Consider the following 13858-nt stretch of genomic DNA (forward strand, 5'->3'; position numbering starts at 1 on the left):
ATGTATCGCACATTATTATAGCGTTTATAGAGACTATAAACTATGTTATACTATGTATAACACGTTCCTATGACAATTTAATGCCTCTTTTTAATGCCGCTTATTCTGCGTATCGCAGCGTACGTTAAAGTTCTTATTGTGTACGCGATATGCGAATGGAATAGAAAAAGATCTTAAAAATTGTCTTATCTCAGTTAGTAGGATCAAAGTCCCATCGTAATATTTGTAATTTATTCTGTCACTAGATATTCGATTCAGCGACTCTATACATTAAATTTCATATAATATCATCTTAACTTAATTTACATTAAATTAAATACATTAAATTTCATATAATATCATCTTTTAACTTAATTTCTACGATTTTCTGTTTCTATAATAAAAATTCTACTTAAACACATTAAGCTGTAAATAATTTTTATTTGGCATCCTTTTTACGAAATATTCTTATATTCCCTTATTTATTTTTCTTTCAGATGTTAGATGTTAGACGAGAATTCGCGAACATCTCACGCGTTGCAACGTGTTTCTCTCAAGGGATAATTTTTGAGCATCTCTGTTATCCTTTATGTTATTTTTTTATACCTTGTATCTTTCGCAAATAAAAGCACATTGAAATTAAAACCGTGATTCCAGATTATCATCCATTATATTGCATGTCTTGCCTAGCTACCGCTTTTAATAAAAGCATTTCGTTGCATACTTTTATTAATATTTCCTTGTATAATTACACCAATAAAGTTCTTAGCGGATAAAACGGAAAATTTAGAGTTGGAAAGTGTAGTTAAAAGATTTATTAAGCGAACGATTAGCAACAACTATCAAAGTTACTTATATCAGATGTATATAACTTAACACGTTTGAGTTTTACATTTTACGTGATAACAATATTCCTAAAATTAAATATCAACGTTTCTTGCAATTTCTCTTTTCCAACTATAACTCACGGGTTGATACCAAAAACTTAAAAAAGTTCACTAATCGATGATATCTTTCGCGTTCGTATTACGTCTCCAGCTTAAAGGTAGTTGAAGAAAATATTTTCAGTACAATTAGATAAATCTTCCCTGGTGGATCTTAGGATCCCACAACTTTTCGGCCAACACATCTTGTGAAAGACGATTTACGTCTAGCTTTCATCCCACTGTCCGCTACATCTCCAAACTCGTCTGTGTAGTATCTGCAGTCACGTTTACCAAGAAATCTCATCGACAAGGAGTTCCGTCAAACCCTCACGTGTCGGAACATTTCATCCTTGCAGAAGACCTCACTGCGTTGTTCCGAGCTTTTCGTGCTCTCAATGGCAGGATGTTCGATCTGGAGACTGCGCAAAGGTGCTCGCTAGTTCGACACTGGGGATAGAGAAACCTTGGATGAGAGGGATCCGGGGATCTTTCGTAGAACCCTTTTCCAGGATGAACACTAAGCGGTGGTGGGTTACTATCACAATCACGCGCACTGAGGTCGCTTCCCTTTCCTTTTCCCATCCACATGTACAATCTCACGCATGCTACTAAAATACATCTTCCCTATCTTTTTTTATTGTTTCCTTTCAGTCCAGTTTACTGCACATGCTCTCCCTTTCTATCCTCCCATCCAATAGATTTCATATCACGCACCTAGCTATATTATCTTCTGTACTCATTCGTATGACTGCATAAAAACTGTGAGATCTCATTTTCTTTTCACTCGTCGATCCTTTCTAAGAAATTGCAAGTAACATTCAGAATCTCTTTTTCCAACCTTTCTATGCATGCATTCGAACTTTACCTTCTTTCCTACATCTAGTTAAAAACCGCACGAAATTTTTTATTTTCTTTATGTTGCATCTTCGGGGCCGTTTTTCTTGCGAATTTATACACGCGCCCGACTACCTTCCGTTTTTCGTATTTCACGTGTTTTACTCTCGAACATTACTTTCAATCCCCGCGCTAGATTTATTAATCCTTTCCTTGTCATATCTTTTATCAAGAACCTCCACACATATACATCTATATATATAAAGAAACAACCACTGCTAGTTTCTCATTTCTATTACCCAGTATTTTCAAAATTATTCCGTTTCACGTTTTCATTCTACCATTCGTAAGCTTTTAGATATTAATTCGCCAGAACTACACGGTCGAAGGTATCAGTGACAGCCGAAGCAACCCTTATCCTTTGCACTTGTTCCTCGTAGATTTCGGTGCGTTTCTCCCGCGTGTATGCGCGCGCGTCGCACCGCGTTTTCGAGAGGGTGCTGCGCGGTCGACGGGCGTCGTCCGGTAGTCGAACTCGTCGCTTCCTCGAGGTAGGTGCGCTCGTTCCTCGCGTCACAAACCAACGCTCTTTCCTCCGCGATCCTTTAAAATCTCCAGGAGAACCGCCGACCCGAAGAGTGGGGGTAGTACACCCCGTTTTCTTCTCGAACGAGCTTTCAGTGTTGATTCGTGGTGCACGAGTTTCGCGTTAACGATCGAGGAAGCGCGGTACTGCGAGTGTCGCAGCGCCGTGTGGACTCTGCTGCAGTCAGTGATCGTGCAGGCTTCTGAGACCAAAGGGGTAAGAGAAAAGGGATGATCGTAGGTGCGCGCGCGAGACAGCATCTTACGGTTCCCCATGAAGAGACTGCTTGCTGGTGAAGGAACTGACAGGACGGTGTACCTATCGGTATACAGACTCATCGAGGAACTTCAGGTATGTTTGAAGAACATCGCATCTAGTAATCGAGAGACGAATTTTTTCAATCAGACGATAGACGTGTTGATCTCTTCCAGCGCCGGTTCCTTTCCTTTCCTTTCCTCAAGTGATTTTTCTGTGTATACCCGGTAAACACGGTTTCTTTGTATACTACTAGATGTAACGAGTGCACGGGTGTTAAAACGACGGTTAGAATTAAATTTACTGCCCCGTGCTAGTATACTTCTTTGGTACTTGTTTCTTTTTATTTTTTTCTTTTCATCATTTATTTTCTTACAGAGTTTTTAGTTGCCGCAAACCGCTTCACCGAACGCCGACTGAATAAATACGGCTTCCCTTGTAAACGTTCCACGGAAGGTTTAGCGTTGTACGAACGAGTGTTTAAGCGAGTACTTTCGGGCTTCCTTGCTTGATCCCTTTCGCGGAAAACTTTCTTCGAAGTAACTCCTGTTTCATTTCCTTGTTCCATTTTCGATGTATTCAAGAATTGTTATCAATGAAAAGGTTTAAGTAAAGTAAATGATCAGTGGAATTTGCTCTGAGTTTTTTCAATTGGTTTCCTACAATTTCTCGAGAAAACTTCGAATGCCGTTACCGTTAGGGTGCAGTAAACCAAGCCAATGATATATCGATAATTTTTGCGTGACATGTGGTCTCTGTGATATACTGCAAATGAATTTTCGCAGAGATATTTCGATTGGTATTATCGAAATGTTACCGATTTTTAAAACTGGGCAAATTGTTGGAGTTCGGATTTCCTTGTCACTCGCAGGTGGTTTCTTCCTTCGTTCTACGAATTTTGAAGCAGAACGAAAGTTCTTTAGTTCAAAATTCAATACAGATGGTATTCTTTCTCTTCTGCGCCACAGTTTTAATATTTGACCTGTTTTTCGGAGCAGAATATCTTTTCAAATAATTATTCATATTATGGAATTTAATAAATAAAATAATGTAATAAAAGTAAATTGAACAAGTAAGTAATCCCATATTGTCGAATGAATTAACCAAAGGCTATTAATATCTCTGAATTTTCAACGAATTTATTATTTTCTTTCTGAAAACAATTTTATGCAACAAATAAATGAACTTTTTAACGAAAAAAATATTTATCCGGGAGCTTTATCGAAAATTCTGGCGTGGAACGTGCAGCGTTACAACACGCGTGTTGTATAACGATACAGCATTGCAAAAATGAAACAAATTGAGGAAATAAATCGCAAATTCATCACCGAGAAAACGGAGCGATAAAATTACTTGTTTGTCGCGTTCGATCTCCAAATTCTCAAACTCATAAAGAAACACGAAAGTGAATTATGAAATCGAGACAAAATATTTTCATTTTTACAGCTGTCTTCAGTGTATGGTTCAACAAAATTCAACTAGCTAAATAAAACTATATGCGTAATCATCTATTTGGACTACCGCGCAATATAGCAATAAAATTCATACTGAAAATAAATAAAGTAATAAAATTTGTATGCCCAATCGATTATATAAACTATAGCCCATTAATATGTATTAGAAAGAGAAACCTAATTAATATTCGTGGAAGTTGAATTTACTTTTCACATTTATAAACTATACAACACGTGTTTATTATTAATATTAATACAAGTATTTTATTATTCAGCTGTCATGCGGATTGTCCCCTGCACAATTAAGCTCTAATGTACTGTACAAGCTGGTCAACGGATTTAAATACAAGCACCGTGAATGAATACGTTTATATTGCAGCAGTTATATAGATACATACATGTAAATATCGGTCCCTTTAAATTCTCTTTAATTGAAAAAAATACAATTACTAAAGTCCCATACAAATTGTCAATTTTCATGTTATAGGGTTTGTTTTTTTCAAATTTTAAATACTAACTCAGTTTACGCTATTGAATGATATTTTTCATGATATCCTCATTTTCAAGCTCCTATTTATATAGACTAATAGGTATAATACTCTGTAACTCTTCGATGATTCGACACAAACTGAAAATTTATTCCCAAAATCTATTCGACGAATACGATTACGAAACAGATGTTTGATGTTTAGTTAATTTTCTCAATTACCTTTAGTTGACGGAATTATAAATTTAATTTCGATATGACTCGTGACAAGTGAAATAATTTGAAATTGTTCATTTTCAGGTTGTACAGTGACAAAATTCGTATTGACAAGTTGCGCCTTGTAGAATATATTTATATTATATCGATTCGTTTGCAACATACGTGATTCGAAGAGGATACCGCGGATATACGTCGGTCACAATTATCCCTTTGAAATTGAGCAATTTTCATTTTGCATGACTGTAATACCATTTTGAACGTTTTTGCTTTTATTTGAAACTTTTATGTTAAACTTCGTAGTATACGTGAAGTACCCTGCATTGCGGAATTTTCAATGTATTCCCTGTTAAATTTTCAAGCTATAACAATTCCATAATTATAATTAATTGTCACGGTACTGGACAAGAACTGTTTATTGTAGTCATGAAAGCGTTTGAGGCATTTTGCATATATATACTTTTACAACGAATTAGCAAATACCGTGAGCCATTCATTCATCGAAAATATAAAGATTACGCGAATAAAAAATAAAAATTTCGAAACAGAAAGCGATAATAACTGTGGCATATTTCTATGTTTACATTTCAGATTTCAGGAAACTGTTGCGAGTGTGGTTTACACCAAGAGTGCAGCATTTTGAGAAAAGTCAGGAAAAATAACAAAAAAGGCAACAGTACTTCGTTTGTCTGTATTTTCAGATTGCAGACTTAACGTAATATCGGTTTGAAACATTTACGTGGGTCGCCAAATTGCTTATGCATGTGCTTGTACATGTTAGCATGTCGCACGTGTGCGCACACCATGTGTAAGTGTACGTACAAATGGCAACCAAAAAGTCCTTGCTTCTAGCCTAGGTGAATCGCAAACCGCAATTCTCATTATTCCATTTGCCGACTGAAAGTTATTTGTACGATCAAAATTAGAACCGTAGCTGAAAATAAAATACATTCTCTTTTTGTCGCCGATTGCCGCCACAAATGACGATTGTTGGAACACAGGAATACACGGGAATAAAACCACTGAGAAACAACTTGGAAGTGGGAATACTAAAAATAATACAAAATCAACAAGCCTGTCCTTCTCATAGAAATTCTTCAAATTCGGATAAATTGTCGAAGTAAACGTGGTAGTATTTAGCGAGGATGATTATCATGATCGTTATCACATTATATGTAAATTAATTCACGTGCCGCTGCTTTGTGAGATAGATCAGATCCTATTAAACTTATGACGTGAGATTTCGGAACTTCTTTTTCTTCGGAACGTTATTTTGTACGATTCATTGGCAAGAAAGTAGCGAAAAGATAACAAATGTTGCGAGAATTGGAAGAATTCTTTCAGCTTCATCAAGAAATTCTTGGAGTTCCCATTAGTGGACGTAAAATTCCAAGGCAAAGGGAATTATCCGATCTCTGTGAATTCAAAGGTAGATTTGTGCATATCGAATTCTCCTTCTCCTTGGAACTTCTCGTTACCTCCACCCTTTCGTATAATCAACAGTATTATTTATCGACGCAAAATCACCATGTAGCTGGCTTTGAGAAATTTGCACGGAATACAATATGAGAATGTTGATCACCACCGGCGTAGTGTCGGCAAGCTTCCAGATTTCTTAATTTAGAAAGAGTATTATTCGCATATTCAATCAGAATCAATTTTTTCATATGTATAGGTAAAATTGTACAGTACTCTATAAGTACTAGAATCTGAAGCGTTGATTGTTTAATGCGAAAGGAATAAACGATATTCGTATATCGAATTACAAAATAGTAGCGAAGCTTGATTAAATTGTCGATACGTAATGTAGGTTCTTTGTGATGCTTTATAATTAATGTTATGATGATAACGCTTATAGTATTACGTTATATTATTATTACGTTATTATTACGTTATTATTACGTTATATATCGCATACATAATATATATTAGGTCGTCCTAAGTTTCTTTCGTTTTATAAGGAAATAGTGGATGCACACCATTTTCCTTTTAATATTATTTTATCGAATTATGTATGATCCATTTTGTTCTATCAAAATAAAGATCACAACGTTCGACAGATTAGGTTTCATGTTTGTATAACGATGCGTCGTTGTAAAAGACGTGTCTGTAAAAGAACGACATTTTTCGAACAATCTAATATATATAATAGACCCAATCGTAAAGAAAGACACGTTTGTTTGAAAATAACATATGAAGTTAATAAAGGAACATATGAAGAAAGAAAATAACATGTAAAGATATATATATATATATAATGATCACGAACTGCAGTCTTCTCAACTATTCGACGTCTTCAATTATTAATTACGAAAGAAGCCCAAGGATTGTGGTAAATGACTCTGTTGAGTGTAGGTTTGTAACAGATCATTCACCAACATCGTTAAGTTCATCGGGGCGCCCGCGGAATCGACTTCCTTTTCAGACGATAGCAGCTCCATGAAAAGCAGACCCAAATTAGCTACGTGGCAGTATCAATGTCTTAAAACTCAACGTCCTTGAAACAGAAAATTTCCTTCATTTATAGCGCACATATGGTTTTCCATTTTTGCTCAAATTTATTATCTTCCTTTTCTAAGCAATTGACAACGAACTATAGGTTGAATTCTTATTATCTAGCCACGCCAAGAATGTTTCCTCTTTTAAGCAGATTGTTGTCTTTCTTAAAAATGTAATGTCAATAACCAACCTAAGTGAGAACGGAGATGATAAAATCTTATACTGAATTTTGTCGAGAAACATTAATACAGTGTTTTAAAAATCGTAAAAGTATGATGAACAAAAATTGAACCATTTGGACATGTATATTCTGTACAGTTTTTTACGCCTAAATTTCACGCATGGGCGCATGATCATCCGCGGTATAACTTCGAGTTTGTCTCGGTTGTGACCGACGTTACCAATGCATGTGGAAAATTGCTTCACGCTTTCATCGTCGCGCGAACGTCAAAATTTTTGTGTCATTAAGGAGAAATCCTTGGCTTTTTCAAATCAACGCCACGCGTTCGAAACACTAGCTGAAGTTTTTATCTCCGTGTCTATTCGTGACATGTCCATTAATGGATTTTCGATACGTGACGTCGCAGTGCAGATCATTCGTATTTCACAGCTTTACTTCCCAATTTCGTTCAAGTAGCAAAAATGTGGAAAGTTCGCACGCCCCTCGACTGCATACAAATCGACCAGCTTAAACAAACCGTCTCATTTCTTCAAAAGAACTACAAAGTGCGATCTGTGAAATTTACGAAAGTGATTGCTATGGTTTTTTTTCAATTCTCTTTTACGAGAAAGACGAATTCCATATTTGTCGCAACTTTAGTTACTGAGACATACATCACTGTACATGTAATTTACGATTCAACGAGTTTATTTTTATTTCAAATGTATTTTTCATCCTCTTCGTAATCTTCGCCACGAGCCATGTAATTTCGGATGCACGACGCTGTCAGTATTCATGGCGGTATTACTTTAAATTAACTGAACTAATAATTATTCGTATAATTCAAGGGAGAGAACAATTACGCGCCTCGCGAAGAATATTATTACCGGTATGGTGACGGTCGTACGCATAAAACTGAAATCACAATGCGAAAGAATAAAAGTTTTAATTGAGAAAAGGAGGAACAGGCCTCTGCTCTATTTTTGTTAACTTGGTCACTGTAACAGCACCTCCGAGATTAAGTTGGACCATATCGCGCGAAACTAATTTAAGTTCACCATACGCGAACTTCTGTGTTCTGCCAGGAGTAACACAATGCACATGCTCCTTTTCGATTTATGTTTCATTTCTAATTGTTCATTGTAGTTTCTTAACTGCAGCTAACGCAACGAGATCCAGCTTCTCTTTTGAATTGTAACCAGGAACCGTAATTGCTGCTCTCGCATACTCTGTGAATTTACAAAACGACTCTTACTTGTAACGCTATTATCTTACGCAAAATTCCGAATTAATTTCGCTGTTGTCGCTATTGTACAGTGCTATTTTCGATTCACTATTCTTTGTAATAGAATAAAAAAAGAAAAGACGAGGGCGTCACTCTTACCATCAATTAAAAATATCAAACTCAAATTCGATGATCATAATAAAAAAAATCTAATAAAGGGACATTCGATTTTTTCTATGAACCTCTGTATTTCCCAAATCGGCAATTTTTGGATTAGAAAACTTTACTCTGTTTGTTACGGAATTCTAGGAAAAAATCCTTACTCCAGATAAATGTTGCGGTAGCTATGAAATATGTTCCGCGTTATTCCAACTGGTAGTATTTTCCCTACAACGTTCCACGTGAACAATTTTCCACGCTGCGATACTTAACGCAAACATCATTCTACGGGGCTGTACATTCTACGACGTGTTTAACATTTATACACTCTGCGACACAGTTCGCATATTGTGATTCTTTTAATATGCACAGTACTACATTTCTAATTTAGTTCAGTCTCTACGTTCATCAATATACTTATACAAATAATATATTGTATAATCTGCAAAATTATCAAACTAAAAATGGTAATATTCCGATATGGCAAACAAGCGTTGCATTTTAGAAACATCACTTCATGTAAAATGAGAACAATGCGAAAATCGATATACATAAGTATCTTGATCTATTTACCTAGTAATGACCAAAGTGTTCAGTAATTAATTCAATGAAAGGCGATACGATTACGATTTAGCGATGAATAATATTATAAAAGGATAGATTCATAGAATTGTCTAGTCGATCGAAAATAATCGCTGCCCACCTGATTACGTATTAAATTTCTCAACGTAGTTAACAGAGAAATAATATCGCGTCTAACGAAGCAGATATGAGATAATGCAACACTAGGATATGACTGGACGTGGAAAATATCCCACAGAATAGCGTCACGCGATCACCACGGATATTAACTTGTATTGTTATGCAAAATAATCTAACGAGCAACTAGCAACATTATAAAACTTTCAGTTCTTAAGTTTTTAGTTGATAATAAAGTCCATTGAATATATGCATGGTAAAAAATGTTTTTCCCCCGTCAAATTAAATGAATGCTGTAGTTGCACATTGTTGATTAAAGGCATTCATGAGTTCTACTCGAAAATATAATTTGCGGGATGAAAAAAGAGGGACCATTTCCCATAGTGGCTTCATTTTCTTTAACAATCTCCCATCATGAATGTATGGCAAACGCATTTTTTAATTTACGGATCTCCATTGTTGACGCATAAATTTCTAATAAACCAGAGCGAAAATAAGCACAGCATACTCCACTTTCGACATACGGTACCATGCAATAACTTATTTTAATCCTCCTTTTACAAAGCGTCCTATTCCAAAGTTATTGATAATTTATCGAAGAAATATTTCCTAACAATACGATTAGTCGTCATTACAAGGTCGCTATTGTAGATGACCCAAGATTTTTCCACGTTACAGTATACATCCAGGTATTTCTGAGCTCCCATCGTGGTACACGGTACACGCTTTCCGCTTTCGTTTCGCAGTTGAATTTCAATTTATTAAAATGCCGGATCTCTCTCGAGCAGGGCTCGGTGATCCTTTTTAACGTCGTCGCTTCGCTTTCCTCTTTATATCGCTTTCCGGAAGCTGGCACGAAACACCGTGGTCACGCCGCCTCGAATGTCTGAATATAAACAGCGACGCTTTACAATTCATGACCCATGAACGGAACCACGACTCTTTTTCGTTTTCTTCGTTTTACCAATGAAACACTGCCTTCTCCCTGCGTTCTTTTCCTCCGCCCGTAAAAAAAATACTACACACGCGATTATCCTTCGCGATAATTTTGTAATTCGCGAGGTACTTGAAGAATCTGCCATGCGGGTCGTTAGCAGGAGCTCGCAATTTGTGGAACTCTTTCAATCTTTCAGCTACGATGTAATTTGGATGCGCCCTCTAACGCTATACACATATACTTTGATTCAAACAAACTTTCTGATACTAATTTCTTTCTGCGAAATTCCTCGCTAAGTCCAAATTACCTCTGACAATTAAAATGTTACATTTAACGTGCTCGAAATATCTCTCGATGGAATTTCAATTGAGATCTTTGTTCTAATAAAACTTTTCAAGTGCGTCGCTTCCCTTATCAGGATTGGTTATTATGGAAACAAGGAGATCGCAATGTTTCTGTGAATGCAATTGCATTCGTTAAGCTCCATAGAACTTGCAGTTGCTACATTGTTTGGCAAAAGTCCTCGAAACCAGACGATTCAGAAAGTTTTTCGTTTCTTTGCTTTCGCGTAAAACTCCGTACGTGCAGCAGCGTGACTATCAGCGCCGAGAATGTTAGCCCTTAGTAGCCAGCCTCGAACTCGGCAACCTTTCGACGACCAAACGAGCTGCTTGAATACCTTCGTCGAATGCTACGTCGAAGAATACAAACCCCGGTGCGAGTTAGAATCTTGATTTTTGAAATATCGCTGTGGACATCTGATATTTTCTTTAAACCGGTTGCGCATTTTATCGATACGGCCCAATTGTGCAGCAAGTCAGTACGATCTATAAATAATAAATAGACATCACGTTTATACATTTATACATGTATTTTGTATTTTTTATTCTTCCTCCATTATTTGCATCTTTAAACAATACCGTAAATAATTTCATTTCGAAAGATACGACTTTCTCGTTGCGAATCGAGCGTAGCTGCCCGTTTCTGTTGTTTCAGCGAATGTTAACGATCTACATATTTATAAATCATATTTTTCATCAAACAGAAAGCTATAGTGTTCTCAGGAAAAAGCAATTTACGTTGAACTCATCCCCGTGCTTTAGACTTTTTCACACACGAAAGTGTACAATTATAGAAGGCAAAAATGTATTGGACCCCAGGGTGTTCTCATGATACATCACCATCCGTGTAGCAACTCTTGTCAATTATCGCGGCATTTCAGTGCAACGACCATCAAGCAAAAACAGCGTTAAAGAACCCACGATAAATTGGCAAAACGTCTGGGTAATTGTACCGTCCATGCAAATTTTCCAAACAGAGTTTCACCATTACGAGCTACGTTCTAAGCGAAGCTAAGAATCCATCAACTTTAATTCAACGAACACTGAAAATGAATTAAACGCGAATATTTTCTTCAAATTGAAATTCGTACTTTTCTCGTTTCGGAGAAAGTACACCGAGGATGACGTAAATTTCTTCTTTTTCTTCATTGTCAAAGTTATTTGGCAAATTACGTACGACGCGACGTGACAAATTTATTCTCTTTTATCTTTCCTTTGTTCTTCGAATAAGACGTGTTTTCAACTTCTCGTCTATAGTTTTTCTCAGCTGCATTGCTTATGGAGTAACAAAAAAGGAGTTACTGCGAAGATAAAAATAGTAAGACGGATGATTGCGTTTCTGTGCAAGCCACGCCATTTGTCTCACCCTTCGCTGCGCATCTTACAACAGAACTGTCGCACTTGCGACAGTGAAATACCGATTTCAGACAATTTTCCTATGAACCATAATAAAGCGCAGTCGACGAAAAACAGTCGAACTAAATTTTTTTCATTTTCTGTGAAAATCGGTGGCATTCTATCAAAAAAGAGAAAAGAGTACGTTTGTACCGATTGTCCATTGAATACTTCGACTACCTATATCAAGAAATTTTATGATACTAGTAAATGATACGAAGAATAAAATATGAGAAGAGATAAAAGAGACAGAAAGATAAAGATACAAAAAGGAAAGAAATTAGGATAGAATGATTTAAAAGAATCTAAATTTGAACGTGTTCCGAAATTATTTTTCTATATCGAGGTATTTGGGAGAAATTTTGTTTTCTTGAGGCGGAGTATTTTTTAAATAAATTTTCCACACGAAATAGAGTTTACTCAGGTCGTTTACTTGTCTTACAGGGATCTCGATAAATTTCCAACCTTTCCTCTCTCGTAGAAATTCCCTATGTGGGGACACACATGATTATAAATGGTAGGGACGGCTACCCTCGGGGGTTGACCTCAACGCCTGTCGGGTCACCTGCAGAATCTTTCGACGACCAAAAATATCACTTGAATACAAAAGCCTTTCCGAAAATATGGATCCATAAAAATGTTGTGATCGTAAAATACCATGCCCTATAATTTTCCAATCCTTAATAAATACAAGTAACTCGCGTAAAATGAATTGTGAACACACGCTGGGATCTTAATTCACAGTTATAAAACATGGAAAAATTCTGTGCTGTAGATTAACGGGACAAGTTGTTAGTTTTCTTTCGCCGAATTTAAAAGTCAAGAATATTGTAATGTTTTTTTAATTTAAGAGAAAAATCAGTCCTACCTTAGTTTCTTTGATCTCAAAATCATAATACCGATACCGATCCGGCGATATTGGAAAGCGTCCTTAAAATATTTGAGGCACCTCGCAACTCAGCTGTACCGAACGATCGACCGCGAAGTAAAAGTCTGGCAACGTGCCGTATTCCCCGACATTTTTCATTAAAAGGAAGAAGAAAAAGCAAGGGCAAGGAAAACGCAAAGTACTTGGCCGAGTAGAAGTAAAATGGCGGAAAAACGGAGCTTTCTTGTCAATTAAATCGTCGAGATAGTAGTTATACCGATACTAAATACGAAATTTTATCGCTATATTAACTTTCCATTGACCTGAATAATCAAAGTTACTTGTTTTGCATGGAACAAATTTATACGACAACTTTTTTAGCGGCAAGATTTTACTACCTGCTTCGTGTTAATTTCAAATGAATTCTAAATCCTTCGAAAGATGAAACGTTAATCAAATAAATGGAACGTAATCGTTAAAATTATATACTGGTATATACTTATTCCTTTTTCATTTATTTATTTCTTCTTTTTTTGCATCATATATTTATTCATCGTTTCCCGTAAAAACATTTTGTTAACATGGAAGATGTCCAAGGAAAATAGAGGAAATGAAAAGATCACTGTGTGAATCGCTTTTAGTCTTTGTGACAGTTGAGGGAAAAGTAGCAAAGAGATGGCAGTCAATGGCCGCACGTGGTGGATGAGCGCTTTCAGCTTCTTTTAGCAAAAATCAATTTCGCTGACGCTACTTATAATCCGATTAATTAAAACCTAGCCGTGAAGGATAGGACGCACGGTTCTGAAACCTAAAATACGAAATATTATACGGCGTATTA

At 36.3% G+C, this 13858-nt stretch overlaps 1 protein-coding gene across 3 annotated transcripts in view; it reads left to right on the top strand.

The window, feature by feature from the left end:
- The first annotated feature begins 324 nt into the window (after nucleotides 1–324).
- LOC126873066 (voltage-dependent calcium channel gamma-7 subunit) overlaps nucleotides 325–13858 on the top strand; it is a 76363-nt gene continuing 62829 nt past the window's right edge. The window contains exons 1-2 of one of the 3 annotated variants that reach the window (XM_050633559.1): nucleotides 325–2676; nucleotides 5329–5452. The gene's annotated coding sequence lies outside the window, so the exon portion shown is untranslated. Of the gene's footprint in view, nucleotides 2677–5328; nucleotides 5453–5530; nucleotides 5552–13858 lie in introns of those variants that run through there. The other 2 variants (XR_007692293.1, XM_050633558.1) reach the window with 2 other exon arrangements.

This window comes from Bombus huntii, chromosome 14, assembly GCF_024542735.1.
Source record: "Bombus huntii isolate Logan2020A chromosome 14, iyBomHunt1.1, whole genome shotgun sequence".
In the NCBI taxonomy this organism is placed as follows: domain Eukaryota; kingdom Metazoa; phylum Arthropoda; class Insecta; order Hymenoptera; family Apidae; genus Bombus; species Bombus huntii.